The sequence below is a fragment of the Hippopotamus amphibius genome, chromosome 5, assembly GCF_030028045.1.
Source record: "Hippopotamus amphibius kiboko isolate mHipAmp2 chromosome 5, mHipAmp2.hap2, whole genome shotgun sequence".
NCBI classification, from domain to species: Eukaryota; Metazoa; Chordata; class Mammalia; order Artiodactyla; family Hippopotamidae; genus Hippopotamus; species Hippopotamus amphibius.
Window position 1 is genome coordinate 159,124,439 of NC_080190.1, and position 23,789 is coordinate 159,148,227.

At 41.8% G+C, this 23,789-nt stretch overlaps 1 protein-coding gene across 4 annotated transcripts in view; it reads left to right on the plus strand.

Annotated features, from left to right (window-relative positions):
• The window catches only part of TRMT12 (tRNA methyltransferase 12 homolog), a 68,384-nt gene that overhangs the window by 32,965 nt on the left and 11,630 nt on the right, over window positions 1-23,789 (plus strand). For 2 of the 4 annotated variants that reach the window (XR_009053872.1, XR_009053875.1), the window contains exons 4-5: window positions 797-955; window positions 15,682-17,702. The gene's annotated coding sequence lies outside the window, so the exon portion shown is untranslated. Of the gene's footprint in view, window positions 1-796; window positions 956-8,787; window positions 8,941-15,681; window positions 17,703-23,789 lie in introns of those variants that run through there. The other 2 variants (XR_009053874.1, XR_009053873.1) reach the window with 2 other exon arrangements.

Below are 23,789 nucleotides of genomic sequence, written 5' to 3' on the forward strand. Positions count from 1 at the left end.
CACCAACATGATCCCTGTATTTTCTAACTTATGAGACATCACAAAGAAAAGAGAACTGATGGTAGAACTATTGTAGAAACCACTTTTAGCAGATTCAATCACCTCAATCCTCATTTAGCTTTATTATGAAATCCTATTGGGTAACTGAAATGAGAGCATTTTCTTCCTGAGAATCGTTGCTCTATAAAATATTGCCTTGGGTGACCCATACCAAGAAGTATAAGACCTGTCCGATTCGCCTTAGTGCAGTTCAGCAATTCCCTTTCTAAGAGGCCACACCAAATATAATAAATGGATGCCACCGCTGTTTAAATAAGTGATTTTCATTGTCAACATCAGTGCAAGAAACATTCTAATTTGTTTCTTCCTGACAGTATCTTATTTACAGACATTAGTCCCGGTTCTAATTTTTAACCATGACAGATCACTTGCTAAAACAAACCCAACATATAATAGTCTGTTCTTCCAGAAAAGATACTTATGTTAATGTTCCTTTTTGTTATAAAATAGCAAGCTCCCTAATGAATTTAAAATTGGGCTTTATTGAGACAGAGCATTAGAATTCTTAAACTGAAAAATTTCGTTAAGTATATGTATCAAGTATAAAATAGCTACAGTGGAGTTCTATTTTATGCAGGAGTCAGGCATTTAAGTGCGCTCGTGAGACTCAGGTGTAGACATAAATTAACTTTGGAAATCTCTCAAATCATCTGTGCAGCACAGCACCCATAGCAGTTGTCTCTGGTCTTCAGTGACATGCATGCGTCATACAGAACCCATTCTTTCATACTTACAGGGCTAAAAAGGAGGAGTTGAGAAGAACTGACAAAACAACAGGTTGAGATTGCCCGTATCTGCCAAGGGGCAGGGGATTCAGAGGAAAAGAACAGTCATGGCCCTCCAGGGGTTCACTCTGGCTGGGAAGACAGACCAGAAAACAGATCATTACCATGAGGTAAGTGCTATGCGGGTGTCATAGACAAGGTGCATCACGGACCCTAAGGGAGCAAGTTCTGAGCCTGGCTTGATCTGAGCTGAGCCAGGGTCAAGGGGAGGCGGCCAGGGCAGACATCTGAGAGGAGGTGCTGGCATTGCAGCCGCATTTCAGAGGGCGGCGTAAACACAGCTGTGTGTGCTGCCCGTGGAAGCAGGAAAGGGGGAGAGGTCATTCCCCAGGGCTGGAGCACAGTGTGCTGCAGGAGAGAGGCCAGATATCTGGAAAGTGACAGATAAGGCCCATGGGATAAAAAGCCTCAGACAATGCCGAGGAATTTTAACTTCATTCTAAAATCTAATGGATACTCATTAGAGGATACTAAGCAGAAAAATGTACTGACGAGACATGCATGCTAGAAAATGTACGCTGATTGATCAGATTTGGTGTTTATGTTCATTTCTGTAAAGCACTTGGTATTAGAACCTTGGCCAGGAATTTCACCCCCTAATATGACCGTTCTGAGTCCTTTATATTTCCTCTGCAATCAGCACCCCAAAATAAAGGTGACTTCCCATGCAACCCTGTCTATTTTTCTGCTTTTTGTTTTATTTTACTTTATTTTTGGCTGTGTCAGGTCTTAGTTGCAGCACTTGGGATCTTCGTTGAGGCGTGCAGGCTTTTCGTTGCGGTGTGCAGGCTTCTCTCTCTGTTTGTGGCGCCTAGGCTCCAGGGTGCGTGGGCTCTCTAGTTGCGGCTCGCAGGCTTAGTTGCCCCGTGACATGTAGGATCTTAGTTCCCCGACCAGGGATGGAACCTGCATCCCCTGCATTAGAAGGTGGATTCTTTGCCACTGGACCACCAGGGAAGTCCCAACCCTGTGTATTTTTCTGACTTTCCTTCCATGGGCCATTCTGACCCTCGGAGCCTTCTCTTTGCATCCAAGAAATTAATGTAATAATTTGATAGAAACTATTTATCCACTCCTTTTCATTCACATATTTCCCAAGGCTAGTTTTTTTTTTTAATTGAAATATAATTGCTTTACACTCTTGTACCAGTTTTTGAGGTACACCAAAGTCAATCAGCTGTATTTATACACATATCCCCATATTCCCTCCCTCCCTTGACTCCCCCCAACCCTCCCCCCCTTGACTCCCCCCAACCCTCCCCGTCCGGGCCCTCTAAGGCATCATCCATCATCTAGTTGATCTCCCTTTGTTATACAGCAACTTCCCACTGGGCAAGGCTAGTTTTTAAGTGAATTTATATAGGGAAAAAAAATGTGACCAGGGACCACCACTGTGTGCTTTAAATGCAAATGATAACTAATGTTGAAGACAATGAAAGATCAGCCCAAATCTGTAGTCATTGGGGCAGTATTTCTATTATATGACACACTGTATTAGTCCCTGAAGAGGAAACTTGGAGTCAAAACCAGTAGTAAAGGAACCAGTTTGAAGGATAGGAATCAGGACTAATTATTCCATTTGCCCAGAGGCCATGCAGAAGGACAGTCTGGTTATCTGTGCTTGTTTATCATATAAATATGTGTTTACTGAATGTAAGGCCACAAGTAGAAAAATCTTCTTTAACTTGAGCATACTTTAAGATAAAACCCAAAATTCAAACTGTAGCTTACATCTTCATTTATTTCTCTGTTAATTGGCTTTGCAGCCTAGTGCAATGGTTGAGAGCAAAAGCTACAGAACCAGACCAACAGGGTGCAAATTCCAGCTCTGCCTCCTCCAGCTGTGTGATCTTGGTTGCGTGTTTTAACTTTCCTGAGCCTTCATTTCCTCATCTATAAAAATGGGGAAAATGATAATACAGTTCACTACTCCCAGGTACCTTTACAGTGTTGCACTAAGGATTAACTGAGTCAATAGATGCAGAGTAATTAGAACAGTGCCTTTCAGGACATTATAAATTTATTTATTCCTGCTGTTAGGATTATCTTTCACTTCTGGACAACTATCTACTTTACCTTTTTTTTTTTTTTAATTAATTTATTTATTTATTATTTTATTGTCTGTGTTGGGTCTTTTTTTTGCTGTGTGCGGGCTTTCTTTTTAGTTGCAGTGAGTGGGGGCTACCCTTCCTTGTGGTGCGCGGGCTCCTCGTTGCCGTGGCTTCTTCTTGTTGTGGAGCACGGGCACTAGGCGCGTGGGCTTCAGTAGTTGCAGCATATGGGCTCAATAGTTGTGGCTCACAGGCTCTAAAGCACAGGCTCAATAGTTGTGGCGCACGGGCTTAGTTGCTCCACAGCATGTGGGATCTTCCTGGAGCAGGGATCAAACCCGTGTCCCCTGCATTGGCAGGCAGATTCTCAACCACTGCGCCACCTAGGAAGCCCTACTTTACCTTTTTGAAAGACCTGAAAATTATTTTTAAAGTTACAGAAAAATTTCTAAACATATGAATATTTGCATAATTATTTTCCTTAAAATCAATCAAGGCAATGTGCTTGGATGAAAATATAATAGATTTTTCTAGGATTTATCTCCAAAACACTAATGCTTGACCCTATTTAATGATCTCCAATAAAATGAGTTTGGTGTCAACAATATTTCAAAATAACTATAACATTCTTGGGTGAATTAAAACGGATTAAAATTTTGTTTATTGAAGTATAGTTGATTTAAAATGTTATGTTAGTTTCAGGTGTACAGCAAAGTGATTCTTTTCCATTATATGTTATTACAAGATATTGAATACAATTCCCTGTGCTATACAGTAGGTCCTTGTTTATCTGTTTTATATATAGTAGCGTATTGCCTATTAATCCCAAACTCCTAATTTATCCCCTCCCCTTCCCCTTTGGTAACCATAAGTTTGTTTTCTATGTCTGTGAGTCTGTTTCTGTTTTGTAAATAAGTTCATTTGTGTCATTTTTTTTTTTAGGCTGCACATATAAGCTATATCATATGATGCTTGTCTTTTTCTGTCCAACTTACTTCACTTAGTATGATCATCTCTAGGTCGATCTATGTTGCTGCAAATGGCATTATTTCATTCTTTTTATGGCTGAGTAATAGTCCATTGTATATATATCACATCTTCTTTATCCATTCATCTGTTGATGTACATTTAGGTTGCTGCCATATCTTGGCTATTGTAAATAGTGCTGCTATGACTTTGGGGTGCATGTATCTTTTTGAGTTAGAGTTTTTGTCTTTTCTGGATGTATGCCCAGGAGTGGGGTTGCTGGATCATATGTTTTGTTTAATATTTATTTATCTATTTGGCTGCGCTAGGTCTTAGTTGTGGCATGTGAGGGATCTTTCATTTGCAGCATGTGGGCTCTTGGTTGCGGCACGTGGGATCTAATTCTCTGACCAGGGAGCAAACCCGGGCCCCCTGCATCAGGAGTCTGAGTCTTAACCACCGGACCACCAGGGAAGTCTCCTGGGTCATATGGTTTTTAATGGCATACTCTTCTGCATAGTAGCTGCACCAATTTACATTCCCACCAACAGTATAGAAAGTTCCCTTTTCTCCACACCCTCCCCAGCATTCATTATTTTTAGACTTTTTGATGAAGGCCATTCTGACTGGTGTGAGGTGATACCTCATTGTAGTAAAACTGATTTTTAATGGAAATCATTGTCTGGGGACCTATACTGGTGGGCAGTGACAGCATCATAGAATTACAGGTCCAGGCACACGCTCTACAGCCTGTTAGCCAAGAGAACAGACTAGAATGGAGACTTTTCTTGTTTTAAACTTTTACTTTTCTAAGCTATGTTAAGGCAACCACCAAATGTATGGAAATACTGCTAGCTGCTTAACTGCAATATTCTCTTTCTTTTGTGATTATTGAGTACATGTACAGTCACATCAATCATTTATAGTAATTATAATTAATTTATATAATTATATGAATTTATATTATATGTGGACTTCTGTTACCCTTATTTTATCCCAGAGTTCTAAAAATTTTTAAATATGCACACATCTGTCATTCAAATTAAAGTCCCCTATATATATATTCACTTCTTTTTAAACGGTATATGCGCATAATATCGTACCACTATACTACACACATTGTAAACATACACAAAGATAGATCTTTACAAAAAATGAGTTACAGTATTTGTTAAGGATCTGTGTTAGTTTCCTACTGCTGCTGTTAACCATTAGCACAAACTTAGCTGCTTACAACACAAATTTGATCTCTTACGGTTCTGGAGGTCAGAATCTAAGATGGAGATGATGATAGGGCCAGAGACTTCAAAGGAGAATCCATTCCCTTGCCTCTTCCAGCTTCTAGAAGCCACGTACATTCCAGCCCCTTCCTCACGTCATTCCAACCTCTTGCTCCTGTTTTTACGTCTCCTGCAATTCACCTTGATCCACTTATCTCACTCTTCTAAGGACCCCTGTTATCACCTTGGGCCCACCCAGCTAATCCAGGAAAATCTCCCCATCTCAAAATCCTTAACTTAATCACTCCTACAAAGTTCCTTTTACTGCGTAAGGTAACATATTCACAAGTTCTGGGAATTAGGAGTTGGACATCTTTGGGGACCCATTATTCAGCCCACCACAAAGTCTAATGTTCCTGAAAATCTCCTGTGTTGCATGAACCTTGCTTTAGGGATGACCAACCTGGACACCCCCAGGGCCCAAGTCCAGGAGAGCTTCACCAGAAAGTCCTCCTGGACCATCCTATTTTAGGCTAGCGAGTCCTGACAGACTCTGAACACATTGCTATTCATGTAATTTGTTAGTACTCAGGAAAAGAAGCAGTAAACACAGGAAAGAAGGATCCATTCTCTCTGGACACTTTCCCGGTATAACCATGTGAGAAAAGATGTACAGGTCTGTGGGACCGGATCTTTTGAGCGCAGGATGGCTTAGCCGAAATCCTGGAGGAACAGACCTGGGAGATCTGACCTGGATAGGGGTCAGCATCTTCCATGGTTCCCATCACCTTCTGGATCAAGTCCAAGGCCTTCTACGTTGCCGCTGCCGGCAGGCCATTCAGGCTCTGACCCCTGTCTCTCCGTCATTCTCTCCCTGAGCACCCCCTAGTGGTACCTTTGGTGCTAGCACAACCAAAGTCCCATTTAGTTGTCCCGTCAATCACACGTGTCCCCTCTTCCTTAAAGACCTCCTGAGACAGGAACTTTGCAAACAAAGTCCTCCTTTAAGGAATTCATCCTACCTCCGCTGGCTTAGTGAAACATCCCCTCAGGTTATGGGTTCTCCTCTCTACCCTCTTTGTAACATTGGTAATTCCATATCTGTTCTAGTGAGGATGAGCTGCAGAATTTGTGGTTTTCAGTGCGAAATAAAAAATGACAGGTCCCTTGTTAAAAAATTATTAAGAATTTCAAGGCAGCAACAGCAGAGTGTTAAACCAAGCACAGGGCCCTTTTAAGCCATGTGCTGTTGCCTAGGCTGCATATCCGTGAAGCTGGCCCTTGACCCTAGTGTGGGTTCCCTGGGCCTAAGTCAGGGCCCCCTACACACGGGCAGACAAAAAGTGGCATAGACGCACACACAAATGAATGAGCAATGTTGAAGATAGTTTCTATTTTATAAGAAGATTGTAGGTACGAGTTTCCTATTATATACATGAGTTTCCTAGGACTCCCGTAACAAATGACCACAAACTTGGTGGCTTAAAATAACAGAAATTTATTCTCTCATAGTTCTGGGGCTGGAAGTCCTAAATCAAGGTGTCAGCAGGGCCCTGGTTCCTTTGAAGGCTCCAGGGAGGGACCTGTCCTTGCTCTTCCTAGCTCCTGGGGCTCCAGCAATCCTTGGGGTTTCTTGGCCTGTAGTTGCTTCACTCCAGTCTCTGACTCCATCATCACAAGGCCTTCTTTCCTCTGTGTGTATCTTTGTGCGTCCTCTTCTCTTCTTATAAGGACATCAGTCATTGGATTTAACACCCACCCTAATCCAGTGTGACCTCATCTTAATTAATTACATCTGCTAAGACCCTATTTCCAAGTAAGGTTACATCCTGAGATTCCAAGTGGAGTGAGTGAGGGGGAGAGCACTATTCCACCCACTAAATTTGCTATAGAACGTTCTTCAAAATGTGGCAAAAATATATTTGCTGATAGATATTTAACAGTTCATACGAATTGTAACTTAATTGTATTTGCCTTGGGAATTTTAAAGCATACACAAAGCCATACAGGTTGTATAGAGGCATGTATAACAAATATACATGAAGTATAACCTGGAGAACTAAAAAAAAAATGGATGTGGTCACGTAACCAATATAAATTATGATTGAAGCATCTTGGAAATGTAAAAGGCAACAAAAAAGGAGGGAAAAGGAATAAGAGGACACCCATTTTTTTCATAAGGAAAGTAAGGTGAAATCCAGGAACTGCTCCGTTTTCTGCCAGGTCTGTGTTTGTAAATTGCTGGGACCTAACTGGCTAGAGTTTCCTAGGCGGTTCCCCTCCTCCCTGGAGAGACCAGGGGAAAATCTAGGTGTTTAGAACGCCTCTGGGGCTCAGCAGTTGACAGAAGTTGTTTATTAAGGGTTAGAAGCAATGTATCACTTTGCATGTGTTAAGGAGATAGGGATCTGAGAGAGGACCCTTGGGGGTTTCATTAAACTGTTGACATTTAGCCCTTCCTTGCTGAACCACTGTTTCATTAATTGTTTAAACTATTACAGAAGTGTGGAGGATTTAAGGATTTTTTTTAGCTTCATTGAGGTATAAAATAGCAACAAATAAAATTGTAGTATATTTAGAGTGTACATGATGACTTGATATATGTCTACCTTGTGAAAGGATTCCCGCAATCAAATTAATTAAAACATCCATCAAGTCATTTCCTGTTTTTTGGGGGCGGGGGGGGGGTGGAGAACATGTAAGATCTACTCTGTTAGCTAACATTAGGTCCTCAGAACTTATTCATATTATAACTGAAAGTTTGTATGCCTTAACCAACATCTCATTTCCCCTACCTCCCAGCCCCTGGCAACCACGGTTCTATTCTGTGTTTCTATGAATTCATCTTCTTTGTTTAGATTCCACATGTAAGATCATATAGTATTTGCCTTTGTCTGGCTTATTTATCTTAGCATCATGCTTCATTCATGTTGTCAAAAACAGCAGGATTTCTTTCTTTTTTATGGCTGAATAATATTCGTGTGTGTGTGTGTATCGCATTTTCTTTATCCATTCGTATATCAATGGACAGTTAGGTTGTCTCCATATCTTGGCTATTGTGAATAATGCTACAGTGAACACAGAAGTGCAGATATCTCTTCCAGATAGTAATTTCATTTCCTTTCAATATATCCCCAGAAGTGGGATTGCTGGATCATATGGTAATTCTATTTTTAATTTCTTGAGGAAACTCCATACTGTTTTCTGTAGTGGCTGTACCAGTTTACATTCCCACCAACAGTACATTCTTTTGCATGTGGCTCTCCAGTTTTCCCAACACCATTTATTGAAGAGAGTATCTTTTTCCCATTGTGTATTCTTGGCAACTTTGTTGAAAATTAGTTGACCACATATGTGTGGATGTAAGGTTTTCTTAATGCAGTCCCTGTAGAAGAAGGAGAGAGTTGGTTAGATAATAAGGGGAATCATGTTTAACACTCATTTGATAGTAAACCAGGGAACCTGTAGCCCTTTTCCTGGCCTGCAGGTGCTGGGCTAGGTTTCTTGTTGCTCCTTGGCTCCGGCTGCCTTTATGTAAGAAGTAGAGATGGAAAGCCTTTCCATTAGCAGTTCTGAGCTACTAGGTAGAGTGCTTCTGTGGGCAACCACGCTGAACTGGGCTGCCCCTTGCTACCTCTTCCATTGATTTCCCCAGGCTGGCCCAGGAAACCAGCACCACGAAAACACATTAATGTTCTCCTCTAGGTGCACGTGCCAAATACTGCGGCCCTTTAATCACCCAGCCCTGCAACTTGTGGGTTTGTATGTATGAAGCTTTGACGTTCCAGCGTTGCCCGTGCACCTTATTGTCTGGAGTGCGCTCTCCTGTCTGACCTCAGCAGACCCTTCAGGAAGTATTCTAAGGTAAATCTCTGGTGCTTTCAGGTTGTACCCTCGGATTCCTTCTGAGTGACCCCTTTGATAAGCTGAGTCTCCCAACAGGCCACCCTATCCCAATATATACCAGTTAGCAGAATGAAGCAAGAGGTTCCTTTCCAGGGCTGGACTTAGGGCAACGGGAGGTTAGCATGAGTAAACATCATTTATTTAATCAAGTCATTCATTTGTGGGTTCCTTTATTTGTGTATTCATTCATTCAAGAAGCATTTATTTACTACGTACTGATCACTGTGTTAAGCATTGGGAGATATAGTGATGAACAGGGCAGGCAAAGTCTCCGACCTGGTGGAAAGAAATGAAGATACACAATATAAAAGTAATAAACACAAGACACATGCACTCCAGTGTTCGTTGCAGCACTATTTACAATAGCCAGGACATGGAAGCAACCTAAATGTCCATCAACAGATGAATGGATAAAGAAGATGTGGTACATATATACAATGGAATATTACTCAGCTGTAAAAAGGAACGAAATTGGGACATTTGTAGAGACTTGGGTGGATCTAGAGACTGTTATACAGAGTGAAGTGAATCAGAAAGAGAAAAACAAATATCATATATTAACACATATATGTGGAATATAGAAAAATAGTACAAATCAACCAGTTTGCAAGGCAGAAATAGAGACACAGATGTAGAGAACAAACATATGGACACCAAGTGGGGAAAGCAGGGGGTGGGGGGGGGGGTTGGGAGGGGATGAATTGGGAGATTGGGATTGCCATATATACATTACTAATAAGAAAAAAAATCAAATGGTACACTTTAAATATATGCAGTTTATTGTATATCAATTGTATCTCAATAAAAGTTCTTAAAGAAAAAAAAAGTAATGAACAAATGAAGAATATAGTAAGACCCCCTACATACAAATGAATTCCATTCCAAGAGTGCCTTCATAAGTCCAATTTGTTCATAAGTCTAACAAAGTTAGCCTAGGTACCCAACGAACACAATCGGCTATATAGTGCTGTACTGTAATAGGTTTATAATATTTTTCACACAAATATTACATAAAAAAGAAACACTTGAAATGAAGATACTATACTATTGTACTCTCTACAGTACTGTACAATAAAGTACACAAAAGCACAACCACTTGTAGAGGATGCACATGACAATGTACGCCAGACATGAACTCACTTACATGATTGGAGATGCGAATACATGTTCATATCTTTGAAAGTTCGCAACTTGAAGGTTCGTATGGAGGGGTCTTACTGTATAACGGGTTATGAGAATGCACTCAGGAAATTAACACGATGTTGAGAAAAAAGCAACTTGGAAAAGGGCACTTTAGACAAGATGGGAAAGTAAGGCTGCTCTGAATGAGGAAGTGATGTTTGAGCTGAGACTCAAGGATGAAAAGGAGGGAACCATGTGCAGATATGAGGAAGAGTATCCCCCAGAGAAAAAGCTGACATAAATGCTGACAGAGAGCAGAGGCTGGACCATTTTATGCAGCTGGGCAGCAGTCAGATCATCCTGGGCTTTGTGGGGCCTGTCAGTTAGATTTTATCCTAAAAGCAATGAGAAGACATTGGAGGGTTTCACGTTGGGGGAGAGACATGATTAGATGTATGTTTCAAAACAAGAGCTCTGGCTGCTGCATAGAGAATGAATTCTAGGTTCAAATGGGGACTCCAGTTTAAGGCCAGAGGCATCTGGTCAGGAGGTGCTGGTGACTTGAAGTAGGTTGAAGACAATGGGGATGGAGGGGTGAGGACACAAGGTATGTTTTGGACCCAGAACAAATGGAACCTGCTGAAGGACTGTTGCAAGGATAGGGAAAGGGAAAATGCACAGGCAACACTTACAGCTTGTTCTTGAAAAGCAGGGCAGGTGGCAGTGCCATTTCCTGTGATGGAGAAAACTGGGGGGGTGGGGGTGGAGGGTGCCCCAGGGCTCTCGCCATGGTATTCTGTGAACTGACCAGGTGCAGGCTGGGCAGGCCTTCCACAGATATCTGCTCCTCCCCTTCTTGGTATTAAACACCTGTGGCCACCGCGGCATCGTCCACTCCTGCAAATCTCCCCACAGCTCTGTGAAGCGGGTTCTATTATACCAATACCTGAGTCAGAAAACAGAGTAAGGGGATTTCCATGGTGGCGCAGTGGCTAAGAAGCTGCCTGCCAATGCAGGGGACAGGGGTTCGAGCCCTGGTCCAGGAAGATCCCGCATGCCGTGGGGCAACTAAGCCCATGTGCCACAACTACTGAGCCTTAGCTCTAGAGCCTGCAAGCCACAACTATGGAGCCCACGTGCCGCAACTACTGAAGCCCACGCACCTAGAGCCCATGCTCTACAACAAGAGAAGCCACTGCAATGGGAAGCCTGTGCACCGCAATGAGGAGTAGCCCCTGCTCGCCGCAACTAGAGAAAGCACGTGCACAGCAACAAAGACCCAACGCAGCCAATAAATAAATTAATTAATTACATTAAAAAAAGCAGAACAAGAAAGTGACACCAACAAGATACTAACGTGGATATCATTCTTTTTCTGTCTTTTTTTTTCCTGCCATGGAGAATAATGCACTTATTTATGAATTTATCGGAAACACATCGCTGAACACTTCCCATGACTCAGCATTTTTCTGGGGCAATGATGATGAAGCCATTACAGCCAGAAATTTTGATTATTCACCATATCCCAGGCACTATGTTGAGGGCTTCATGTACATAATCTTAACTCTCCAACAACTCTGTAATAAGTGCAATTATTTGTCACCCCTGTGTAAAGGAAACTGAAGCACAGACAGCTTTAGTGACTTGCCTCAGGTAGCAGAGTAGAAGGTGATGGAGCCAGGAGTGGACCAATCCCCACCAGAACCTCCTTCAAAACCTAAATCCATGTCTGTCTTGTTTGTCTCTGTATCCCCATCATCTTACACAGCATCTGGGGTAGTGTCGCTGCTCAGTGTTGAGTGTATGAATTTGCTTTTTATACGTGCTCCACCAGATAATTCCAATGGGATGTGTATTTGTCTGTGTGTATGTGCGCGCGCGTGTGTGTGTGTGTGTGTGTGTGGCCTGTGGGATCATTTTCAGAGAAACTGCTGTGGTAACTGGAAATTAAAAGATGGTTTGGAGCCAGAGAATGTACCTGGACTAGGAAAAGCACTTGAAGCCATCCAACTTTGCATTATTAATTTTCTTGTGAGGAAACTGGGGTCCAGAGAATGTAGCTCTACATTATTAATTTGCTGATGCAGACATCGAGGCCCAGATCCTTTAAGTGACGTGTCCAGGATACTACAGTTATTAACTGGGAGAGCTGGTGAGTCCACAGGCCCAGCTCTGTCTTTCCTGACACCAGACTCATCCTAGAGTCCACAGCGAGAGCCCACAACCCTGAGCTGCAGCACCATCTGCGGCCACAGCCGCACCAGGGTTCCTTAGGCTGGGTTCAAATCCACATACGAGTTGTGTCATCTTGCACAACTTATTGAGTCTCTCTAGGCCTCAGTTTCCTCAATAAGGAAGGTATGAAGCTCAACTTACAGAGCTGTCATGCAGACTATGTGAAATAGTATGTGAGGTTTTCATAGGACAAGTCCTGACAAAAACACTCACAATAAATTTATGCAGTAGGCTATATTTTGAAGCATTTGTTTACGTGGTTTTGTTTTTCCCCGTCGTCCTTTTTTTCTTTGTCTCCACGTTTATGAGGCTCACCGCTCGCCAGGAAAGAGGATAAATAGCCTGTCCATCTTTCTGAAAATTTTCCCCACAAGCCCAGTTCCCTAGGATCAGGGAGGAACCCCAGCTGCAAACTAAAAATCTTGGCAGTGTCGATGGAAATAACCAATATACAAGTTTATAATAGGAATAGAAAGAGTTTTATTTGCCCTAAATTGAATAGACTGGGAGCCAGCCTCTCAGATAGCCCTGAGGAACTGTTCCAACGAAGCATGAGTTTCAGCACAGTTTTCTATCTTGTGAGAACAAAGAACATCAAACATGATAGAGGTACATTCCTTGAGGGTTTCAGAAAGGACAGATCAGCACGTACACAGAGGGTCCCTATGGTGCTGGTACCTGGAAAGGGAGGCTTATCATTGAAGGAGGACTAGCACTGACGTCCCAGGAAGGGAGGCATTTAATCTGTATCTTTGAAACCAACATTCTTTACTTCTGACCAACGCACCTTTTTCTTCACTGGTTAAAGCAGATGTGCGATATATGTTTGACAAGCCACAAAACAGGCTGTTCTAGTTCGGATGTTAAAATTCAAGTTATATCATGTATAAGCTAGAATAACTTCCTCTTACCTCAATATGTGAAAATTTCTTCCGTCAGCAAGACGCCTGAGGGTAAAATTTAAAAAGGGAAATTCTGCAAAAATGAGAGAGGAGAAAGGTACTATAGGTCCTGGGTGAAGAGGGAAATAGACCCCACATCCCAGAATGGCCCCTGGGTTTGTCCGGGCAAATGAGAAGGCAGGGAGGTTCCCCCAAAGTCCCCTGACCCACCCAAGTGTGGTGGGCAGACCCGAGAGGCCACACACAGATGCAGACGATTGTAGTCGCAGCTGACCGGAACCCTCGTAACCCCATCTTATGGCATCATCATAATTTTGAAATCATGTCCAAATTCCGGGTGCCAGGAGGGTCTCCAAAACCATGGCCCAACCCTCAGGGGGAAGATCCCCAGGAACGAGTTTAATTTTCTATCCTTTGGTGGGAAGGGAAACTTGAGGTTAGAAATTAAGTTGAATTACAGAAAATACAGCAGCCCTTACTTGTTCTAAATGTAGTGGATAAGTGTCCGGGGCCATTCATGGCCAAGAGAAGGAGTTTTTATGGGAAAAGTGTGTTTTGGCCCTGTCCTATTTAATTTTCTGTCCTGAGCTGGCATAGGGAAGAGTAATGCTGGAGTTTTCTTTTCTTATTTTGGTTTATACAAGAAATGTTATATTTTGGAAAATCCTCAGTCAGCAACCACTTGGTTTAAAAATTTCTTGATAAAGGATCTAATCACATTGTCAGGGAGATTACCTGTTAGGCTTACTTTAAGACAAACGGGTTGAGGGACAGGAGATTCTTTCGGAAACTCAGGGGAAGGCTAAGGGGAGCCCTGACTCTCAGGTGTGGGTCTTGCCTGCTGCCTGCAGCTACTGACGGCGCTGCCACCACGTGATAGCCAGGCTGCCCTCTTATTCCTTCCCTTCTCATGACTTAGGGCAGTGTTCTTGTCCTAGGGCAGCTTTCGTCCTGTGGGGTATTTCTTTATGCTTTTGCTCTATTCTACCAAAGTGAGATCGAAACCAATAAAGTTGAATACTCCTAAGGTTGGAGGGTGACTGTGGAATGACAGAGACAGGGAGGCCAGAACATGAGGCTGCAGCTCTGTGCTTTGCTCTTCCATTCAGGCAGTTTTTGTTTATTTTTTGTTTTGTTTTGCTTGTTTGTTTGTTGTGCTGTGTGGCTGGTGGGATCTTCGTTCCCCTACCAGGGGTTGAACCCGGGCCACGGCAGTGAAAGCACCGAGTCCTAATCACTGGACCACCAGGAAATTCCCCCATTCAGGCAGTTTGAGGGCTGTGTGTTTTTAAATTGGAAGAATGTGTCTTAATGAGATGACCTTGTGCTGAATGTGATTTTTCACTAGGTACCATACTCTTTTTAAAATTTTATTGAGGTATAGTTGATTTACAATGTTGTGTTTAATTCTGCTGTACAGCAAAGTGACTCCGTTATACATATATATATTCTTTTTCATATTCTTTTCCATTACGGTTTATCACAGGATATTGAATATAGTTCCCCGTGCTGTTCAGTAGAACCTTGTTGTTTATCCATCCTATAGGTAATAGTTTGCCTCTGCTAATCCCAAACTCCCAGTCCTTCCCTCCCCTACCCCACCCCTTTGGCAACCACAAGGCTGTTCTCTATAAGTCTGTTTTTGTTTCATAGATAGGTTCATTTGTGTTGTATTTTAGATTCCACATTTAAGTGATGCGATATTTGTCTTTCTCTTTCTGACTTACTTTGCTTTACATGATACTCTCTAGGTCCATCCATGTAGCTCCAAATGGCATTATTTCATTCTTTTTAATAGCTGAGTAGTATTCCATTGTGTATCTGTACCACATCTTCTTTATCTGGCCATCTGTTGATGGACATTTAGGTTGTTTCCATCTCTCTTGGCTATTGTAAATAGTGTTACTATGAAGTAGGGGTGCATGTATCTTTTTGTTTTTATTTATTTATTGGCTGTGTTGAGTCTTTGTTGCTGTGCACGGGCTTTCTCTAGCTGTGGTGAGCGGAGGCTACTCTTCATTGTGGTGCGTGGGCTCCTCATTGCTGTGGCTTCTCTTGTTGTGGAGCACGGGCTCTCTAGGCACGTGGGCTTCAGTAGTTGTGGCACACGGACTTAGTTGCCCTGCCGCATGTGGGATCTTCCTGGAGCAGGGATCAAACCTATGTCCCCTGCATTGGCAGGCGGATTCTTAACCACTGCGTCACTAGGGCAGCCCCTGCATGCATCTTTCTGAATTACAGTTTTGTCTGGGCTAGATACCCCAGCCTTAAATTTTTTTAATGTAAAAAAGTGTATTTATGAGTATATGTGCTGCACTATTGAGTATATTCTTAGCAGGAGAGAAATTCCATTTTAACCAGATATTGTTGAGAACTGAATCCTCCATTTAAAATTGTACCTGTCTGAAGATTAAAAGGATTTTCTTTACTCTAGTTACTGATCTCTTACATCTGAAACCTGGTTTCTTCTCCGTGACCCATATCCTCCCAGTGCCCAGCACCAGAGCACATTCACGTCATCACGGGACAGCTGGCCTGCACTGTTGTGTCAAGATTCTGGTGAGTTAGGAGGCAGCCGTAGGAATATTCCTGGAAACTACGCCCAAACCCGAACGGCTAGCTAGAACTTAGCAGAAGTGACTGCAAGCACGTAAATGTATCCAACTAACCCAAAACTACATGTATTCTCAACTTAGCCTACTCGGTCCGCAGAACGCCTGCAGCCGCTCCAGGGTCACCCTACAAGAGGGGAAGGTGGCATGGAGTGACACAGCGATCTTAACCGTTTGTGGTGAAGACGTCTTACTTTTGCAAATTTTACAAAAAAAAATGACCTTGTGAAATGATGGTGAAGGGTCCCTTGCAGGGCCTTCGGAAGGGGCCTTGGCAAGTGAGGGGACCTGAAGCTTTAGCTTCATTAATGTCACAGTAAATCTACTTCTGGAGCAGGAAAGAAACTCACTAGCTGCTGCTATGCTGAGGGTGAGCCTTGTGTACACGCCTTAACTCAGCTGGTGAGGTGGCTACACATCTAGTCACCTAAAAGCAGGACGACCTGACTCTGGAAAGTCATTTCTCAACGAATAGTTATTTCCTGTGCACCCCTCGCCCAGGCACTGTATTGAGGGTAAGGACAGAGAGGAAACGTGGACCCCTGATCTTGAAAGGGTCACTGGCCGGCCAGGTGGATCTCTGTACTCACTGGCATGTGCCACGTGTGAGAGATGAACAGAGGTTTTAAGGGCCCCCTAACAGAGGCCTGAGTTCCTGCAGATGTGAAGGTGTGCTGGAGGGAAGGAGGGAGGGTGTGGGGGGAAGGTAGGGTGAGTGATGCCAGAGCTGAGTTTCAAGGTGAGGAGGGGTAGGAATGCCCTTCAGCCTTCTTTCTGGGCTGTGATAGGTCATCTTCTTTAGTGATGTCCTAAACCCTGCAGGTGAATGGATTGGCCAGGTGGGTAAGAAGCGTCCACTGGGCAGAAGGAAGATGGGCAGTATGGTCACAGAGCCCTCAGTACAAAGAGATGCAATCCCTAGGCACGAGTCTGTTTCCCCATGAATGCACCCCCTGGTGGAGACACCTGGTAATACATGTACATTCAGACTAAGCCACTCTGTCCACTGGTCCCAGGCTTTTAAGCCAGCAACTCATCCAGAGAGCTCTAAACTCTGTATCCACATTTTTATCTATAAATTTTGGAAAAGAGTTGTAGTACTAATGTATTATGTACTTTATTAAATATATGCAGATATAGAAATAAAAGACGAAATATAAAAAATAAATTGAAACAAGAAAAATTTAGTATTTCCCCTCCTCGTCCACTGGGACCATCTTGCACGCGCATGGGGTGCATTGCATCATTTTGGAACCCTCTGGAAAGCAGTGTCGTCAGATTGTTCTTGAAAGCAGCATCAGGATAGTGGTTAAAAATGCACTTCCTAGCTGTGTAACAACCTGAATATCCTTTTCTTTAAACAGAAACAATAATAATACACACTTCACAGAATTCTTGGAAATGTTAATTAATATGTAACATTGACATCAGTGCTCAGCACATGGTAAAAACTTGTTAAACATTATTTTCCTCAGTCTCACTCTTAAAAACAATTTAAAATCCTTTGTTTTACATTGTCCTTAAAACAACGACAACAACAACAAAAAGCATAGAAGGAAAAGGAGAGAGAAGCCTGGAAGGACTTCCTGGAAAAGGTGATCCCCAATCTGAATTGGAAATTTCAGAAACACATAGGAGTTTGCTGGGTGAAGATAAAGGCAACAAGAGTCAGCTCAGCATTTTCTTAGGTAAACTGTACATTTTATTAACACTTTTTCCATAGATGCTGTTCTTGGCTCTCGCATCTCCTTCCTGTCATTCATCTAAATCCTTCTCCAGAACCTCTTTGTTGTTTCCAAGGGCTTTTTTGCCCACTGCCCACAGGAATGTCACTTAATGCCTGACTTTCGCTCACTCTCCCTTATGCATCCTTGATTATTTCCATAATCAAAAAGTGAAACCAGTCCACATCCCAGCCTCCCCAGCAGTTAGGTGGTGGCAATAAAACCCGGGGTGGGGGTGGGGGGACCTTCCTAGGTGGCGCAGTGGTTAAGAATCCGCCTGTCAATGCAGAGGTCACGGGTTCGATCCCAGCTCCAGGAAGATCCCACATGCCGCGGAGCAACTAGGCCCATGTGCCAAAAAAAAAAACCCAGAGGGGTAGGCAGAAGTCCACGTGGCAGGCACTTCTTGCTTCTTTTTGCTCCGTCCTATTCTTCCTGCGCCGGTGAACTCATAGAGCCTAGAAGTGTAGTGCCCGTCTTGAAACCACAAGGATGAAAGGGTCACACTGGGGCTGAGAAGGAGCCTGGGTTACTGAGGATTTCCCTGAACAGCTACACCAGCTCTGGACTTTAATATTAAATATATATATACCTCCCCACCCGCTGTGGAGCTGCTGTTTTGGAGGTTTCCGTTACTTGCTGCCAAATACACTCACACATCTGGATTAACCATGTCAATAAGGGATGTCTAATAGAGCTGGACGAAAACAGGCCCATGGGAAAGGGTAGGACCCCTGAGACGCCTGGAAAATCCAAACCACCTGAAACCCAAGGATTCAGAGGCTTCAACTACTTTGGTGCTGGTTATTGCTGCCATCTAGTGGCAGTATTTAAGAACTAAAATTCTTTCTGGCCATAAACTGTTTTTACCTGCAGATCTTCTTTCCTTTCCTCATTCATTCATTCACTCACTTATGTGTTCATTCTACAAATACCTTATGAGGACGTACTATGTGTGGTGGGTGGGCCCTCATAAATACAATAAGGAAATATAATAACGAGGGGCAAATCCAGCTCCTTCAAACATACACACTTGGGGGAAGATAGCCATTAATCAAACTTAAAAATGAAAAAGTATTATCGAGAAGGGCTATAAAAGAAGAGCATGGTACTATGAAAATCATTGGTAAGGATTTTATTTATAGGGGAGATGGGTAGGAGGTCAAAGAGGGTTTTCCTGAGGATGTGCTGATTGGCCTGAAATCTCAGGAGTAACCAGGTTAAGAAGGGAGTTTTCTGGGCAGTGAGAGCAGTCATGAAAGTGAGCTGCAATGAAGGGAGAGAGTATGTTGAGTACAAGGCAATAAAAGAACGCCATGCGTTTACATCAGTATGCAATACTAGGCATTCTGGTTTTTGAATTGAGACTATGTTTGTGAATTGTAGTGACCACAGAATTATTTTATCTGAGCATGAGCTTCAAGAGTTATCAGCTAACAGGCAGATCTATAGAACACTCCACCCAACAACAGCGGAATACACATTCTTCTTCTCAAGAGCACATGGAACAGGATAAACCACATGCTAAGCCGTAAAAGAAGCCTTGATAAATTTAAAAGGATTGAAATCATAGCAAAGTACATTCTCTGACCACAATGGACTGAAATTAGAAATCAACGACAAGAAAACTTGGGGAATTCCAAGTATTATAAATTAAACAGTGCACTCCTAAATAACCAGTGGATCAAAGAAGGAAAGCTACAGCTGGTCTGAGTCTTCAGACATGAACAGGGGAAGGACTGCCCCAGTAAGCGGGGGCAAAATAAAGTTACTTTCAAGTTATAACCCATGCATTTTGAATATTCATTTTACTATTTACATTGAAGCCACTACAAATCAGTAAGTTAAAAGACAAGCAAATAATTCATATTGGGATTTTATTATAGAACATTAAAATTCAGTAAACCTATCTACTAATGAATTAAAGTGAGAACTTTTCATATGTTATTACAACTTGCTATTTTTATTTTAAGTTTTTATAAATTAAATAATACAAAGTCTCAAACTCCAGGTATCATAATATGAATTATTTAAAGCCAACATACAATAGTGGAATATTTATGTATGGCATAATAGGTTTTATAATATGACAGTGTAGCTCTTTTTCTAATAAACAAATTTTATGAAAGACCCTGAATAGCCTAAGCAATCTTGAGAAAGAAGAACAAAACTTGAGATGTCACATGCCCAGACTTGAGACTATACTACAAAGCTATCATAATCAAAACAGTGTGGTACTGGCACCAAAACAGACATAAATGGGTGGAAAAGAATAGAGAGTCCCCAAATAAGGGCAATTAATCTACACCAAAGGAGGCAAGAGATATGTGTGGGGAAAAGAGAGTCTCTTAAATACATGGTGTTGGGAAAACTGGACGGCTACCTGCAGAAGAATGAAACTGGACTTTCTTACACCATGTACAGAAATAAACTCAAAATGGATTAAAGACTTAAATGTAAGACCTGAAATCATACAAAACTCCTAGAAGGAAACATAAGCAATAATCTTTTTTTTTTTTCCTTTTTGGCCACACCATGCAGCTTGAGGGATCTTAGTTCCCTGACCAGGGATGGAACCCAGGCCTCCAGCAGTGGAAGTGCAGAGTCCTAACCACTGGACAACCAGGGAATTCCTGCAATAACCTTCTCGACATCAGTCTTCAGCAGTATTTTTTTGGATATATCTTTTCAGGCAGGGCAACAAAATAAACAAATAGGACTACATTAAACTAAAAAAGCTTCTGCATAGGGAAGGAAACCATCAACAAAATGAAAAGGCAACCTACTGAAAGGGGGAAGATATTTGCAAGTGATAAATTCAACAAGGGGTTGATATTTAAAATGTATAAAGAACTACAATATCAAAAAGACAAACAGCCCAAATAAAACATGGACTGGGGACCTTAATAGACATTTTTCCAAAGAATATACACCTAAGGCCAACAAGCACATGAAAAGATGATTAGCATCCTTAATCATCAGGGGAATACAAATCAAAACCACGATGAGATATCACCTCACACCTGTGAGAATGGCTATCATCAAAAAGACAAGAAACAGCAAGTGTTGGCAAGGATGTGAAGAAAAGGGAACCCTCATACACGGTTGATGGGAATGTAAATTGGTGCATCCACTATGGAAAACAATATGGAGGCTCCTCAAAAAATTAAAAATAGAACTACCATACAATCCAATAATTCCACTTCTGGATATTTATCTGAAGAAAACAAAAACACTAATTCGAAAAGATATATGTACCTGTATGTTCTTTGCAGCACTATTTACAATAGCCATGCTACAGAAGCAACCTAAGTGCCCATTCATAGATGAATAAAGAAGATATGTTATACATATATACAATGGAATATTACTCAGCCATAAAAAAGAATGAAATCTTGCCATTTACAGCAAAATGGATGGACCTGGAGTGTATTATGCCAAGTGAAATAAGAGAGAAAAACAAATATCCTATGATATCACTTACACATGGAATCTAAAAAACAAAGAAACATAACAAAACAGAACAGACTTATAGACACAGAGGACAAACTGGTGGTTGCCAGAGGGAAGAGGAGGAAGGAGGATGGATGAAATAGATGAAGGGGATTAAGAGGTACAAACTTCCATGTATAAGAAAAGCAAGTCACAGGGATATAATGTACACATAGAGAATATAGCCAATAATATTGTAACAACTTTGTATGGTGACAGATGGTCACTGGTCCTATTGTCAGATATCAAATCTGTCAAATATCAAATCATTATGCTGTACACCTGAAAATAATATAATATTTTATGTTAATTATAAGTCAATTTAAATTTTTTTAAGGCTGTGGAAAAATTCTTTACTATCTTGGTTATAATTCAAACACATTGACATAACATAAAGGGAGTCAAGTAGTAGTGTGTTATCAGTGAAATAAACAAAGGCAGATGTCCATTCAGGAAGCTGTGAGACAAAGTCTAGGGCAATGTCACTGTGGGCAGAGAGATGGAGATTCTCTGTGGAACTATGTAGCAGGTCAAGTCCATCGAAAATGAAGAGGGCATTGTTGTGAACACTGAGGGCAAGAATGAGGCATAAGTAAAAGTCCCAGGTTTCTGATCTGTGTATCTAGGAGACTGACAGGGGCATTTCATGAGCTTAAGAGGAGCAGGGAGAACACAAGTTGAGTGCATTTTGGAAGTGTTGAGTCTGCAGTGCCTGGGAGACACCATATAGGGAGGAAATGGTAGACCGTTATACCCGTAAAAAGAAGCATTCAGTGAGGTAGGAGGAAAAGCAACAGAATGTGTTCTTCTAAAGGCAAGAGAAGGAGGGCTTGATCTCTTCTCCACACTCACAAAACTCTTGAAACTGAAACTCCAATAGCATTTAAACTTACTTGTGAATGTACCAGTAACAGAAAATTGAGTTGCGTGAAGGCAAGAACTACATCTTATTCAATTCTCTGTGCTTTAATGAGCTTAGTACTGGGGAGGTTAGCAAATAGATGGTGTTCAAAATCCACAGAAGTGATGATGCTGAAATGAATGAACAAAAGAAGAGGGACCCAGTGGGAGGGAAAGGCATTCCAGGTGCAGCAAGTAGAGTGAAGAAAGACAGGAAGAGAAAAATAGTTAAAGGGAAGCAATTATTCCTCCTTATTTCCAGGCTACAGGATCTCTCAAGCTGTGGAGAAAAGCTTTTGTGTATACAGCCAGCCCAACAGTTCAGAACCTACTTCCTACAGGGGGGAAAGCCTATAAAGGATTGAATGCAGCCTCTTGCAAGGTGTCTGGTCCCTTGGTCTTCACTATGTTGGCTTCTCATCAAGAAGAGATGGTTATACAAATGTGTCTCCAGGTGCGGGTCTCTGTGACTGAGATTAAAGTGGAATTACATCTTTCTGGCCACTCTGGGAAGGGCAGTTTGTGAAAAAGTTTGCCCAACCTTCCCTCTCCTCTCCAGCTAATCTCCCTAGCCGCCTTCTCCTTTACAAAGTAACTATACTCTTCTGTATTTGAACTCATGGGTTGTCTACAGGCTTGTTTCTTATGGTCACTGCTGGTTGCTTTTGCTTTGTTCTGATTTTAATGAGTTCAAGTGATGCAACTGGTGGGGAAAGTGAGGTCAGGTGCTTGAGTGACGGAAATCAATGTGACCATCTACAAGTGTGGCTCATTGGTAAATCTGTAATTTTAAAAGGACCATTTCCAATACTCAGACATTAAGTTAGCTTTCAAATCCTATCCCTCCCATGTTTTATCTCAGGTTAAAAGTAAGGTGTAGTCTGGGTCAAAGTTTATATGACCTTATTTTAATTATTGTTGTAAGATGTCAGACTGACTTTGGAACAGAAAGAAACCTAGAGAAAGAACATGGTAAGATACGACTTCTTCCATCCTCCACTATAAATAATAATAAACCAAAGGGAGTTTCCATTTGAATGGGACCCAGAAAAAATTTTTCCTGACTGCATCATAGATTTTCCAAAGATTTTTCTAGTAAATAAAAATAACATTTGTTCATCGCATACAATTTATAACTAGAGAAAATGTATAAAAGAAAATGGAATCATCTGTGATTGCATCACATACAGGGAATCTCAGTGAGTCAGTGTTCACATATTAGAGCATGCCCTAATAAATATATTTATGTACAAAAATAAATAATATGCCATATTCTAAGGCATAATTATAGATTTTGCAATTATCACTACAATAAAAGTAACATCCTATGTCATTAAAATTTCTCATGATCATCATCATAATTGTATAATGTTTCCATCAAAAGGATGTACCATAACTCTTTTAACTTTTCATCTTTAGGTTTATTTTTAAAATTTTTTTAAAGATTGATTGATTGATTGATTTTTGACTGCATTGGGTCTTCGTTGCTGTGCTCCGGCTTCCTCTAGTTGTGGTCAGCGGGGCTACTCTTCGTTGTGATGTGCGGGCTTCTCGTTGCAATGGTTTCTCTTGTTATGAAGCACGGGCTCTAGGCATGTAGGCTTCAGTAGTTGCAGCATGCAGGCTCAGTAGTTGTGACTTGAGGGCTGTAGAGCTCAGGCTCTGTAGTTTGGCACAGGGGCTTAGTTGCTCTGCCGCATGTGGGATCTTCCTGGACCAGGGATCGAACCTGTGTCCCCTGCATTAGCCAGGGGATTCTTAACCACTGTGCCACCAGGGAAGTCCCTCATCTTTAGGTTTAAAACAACAAGGAC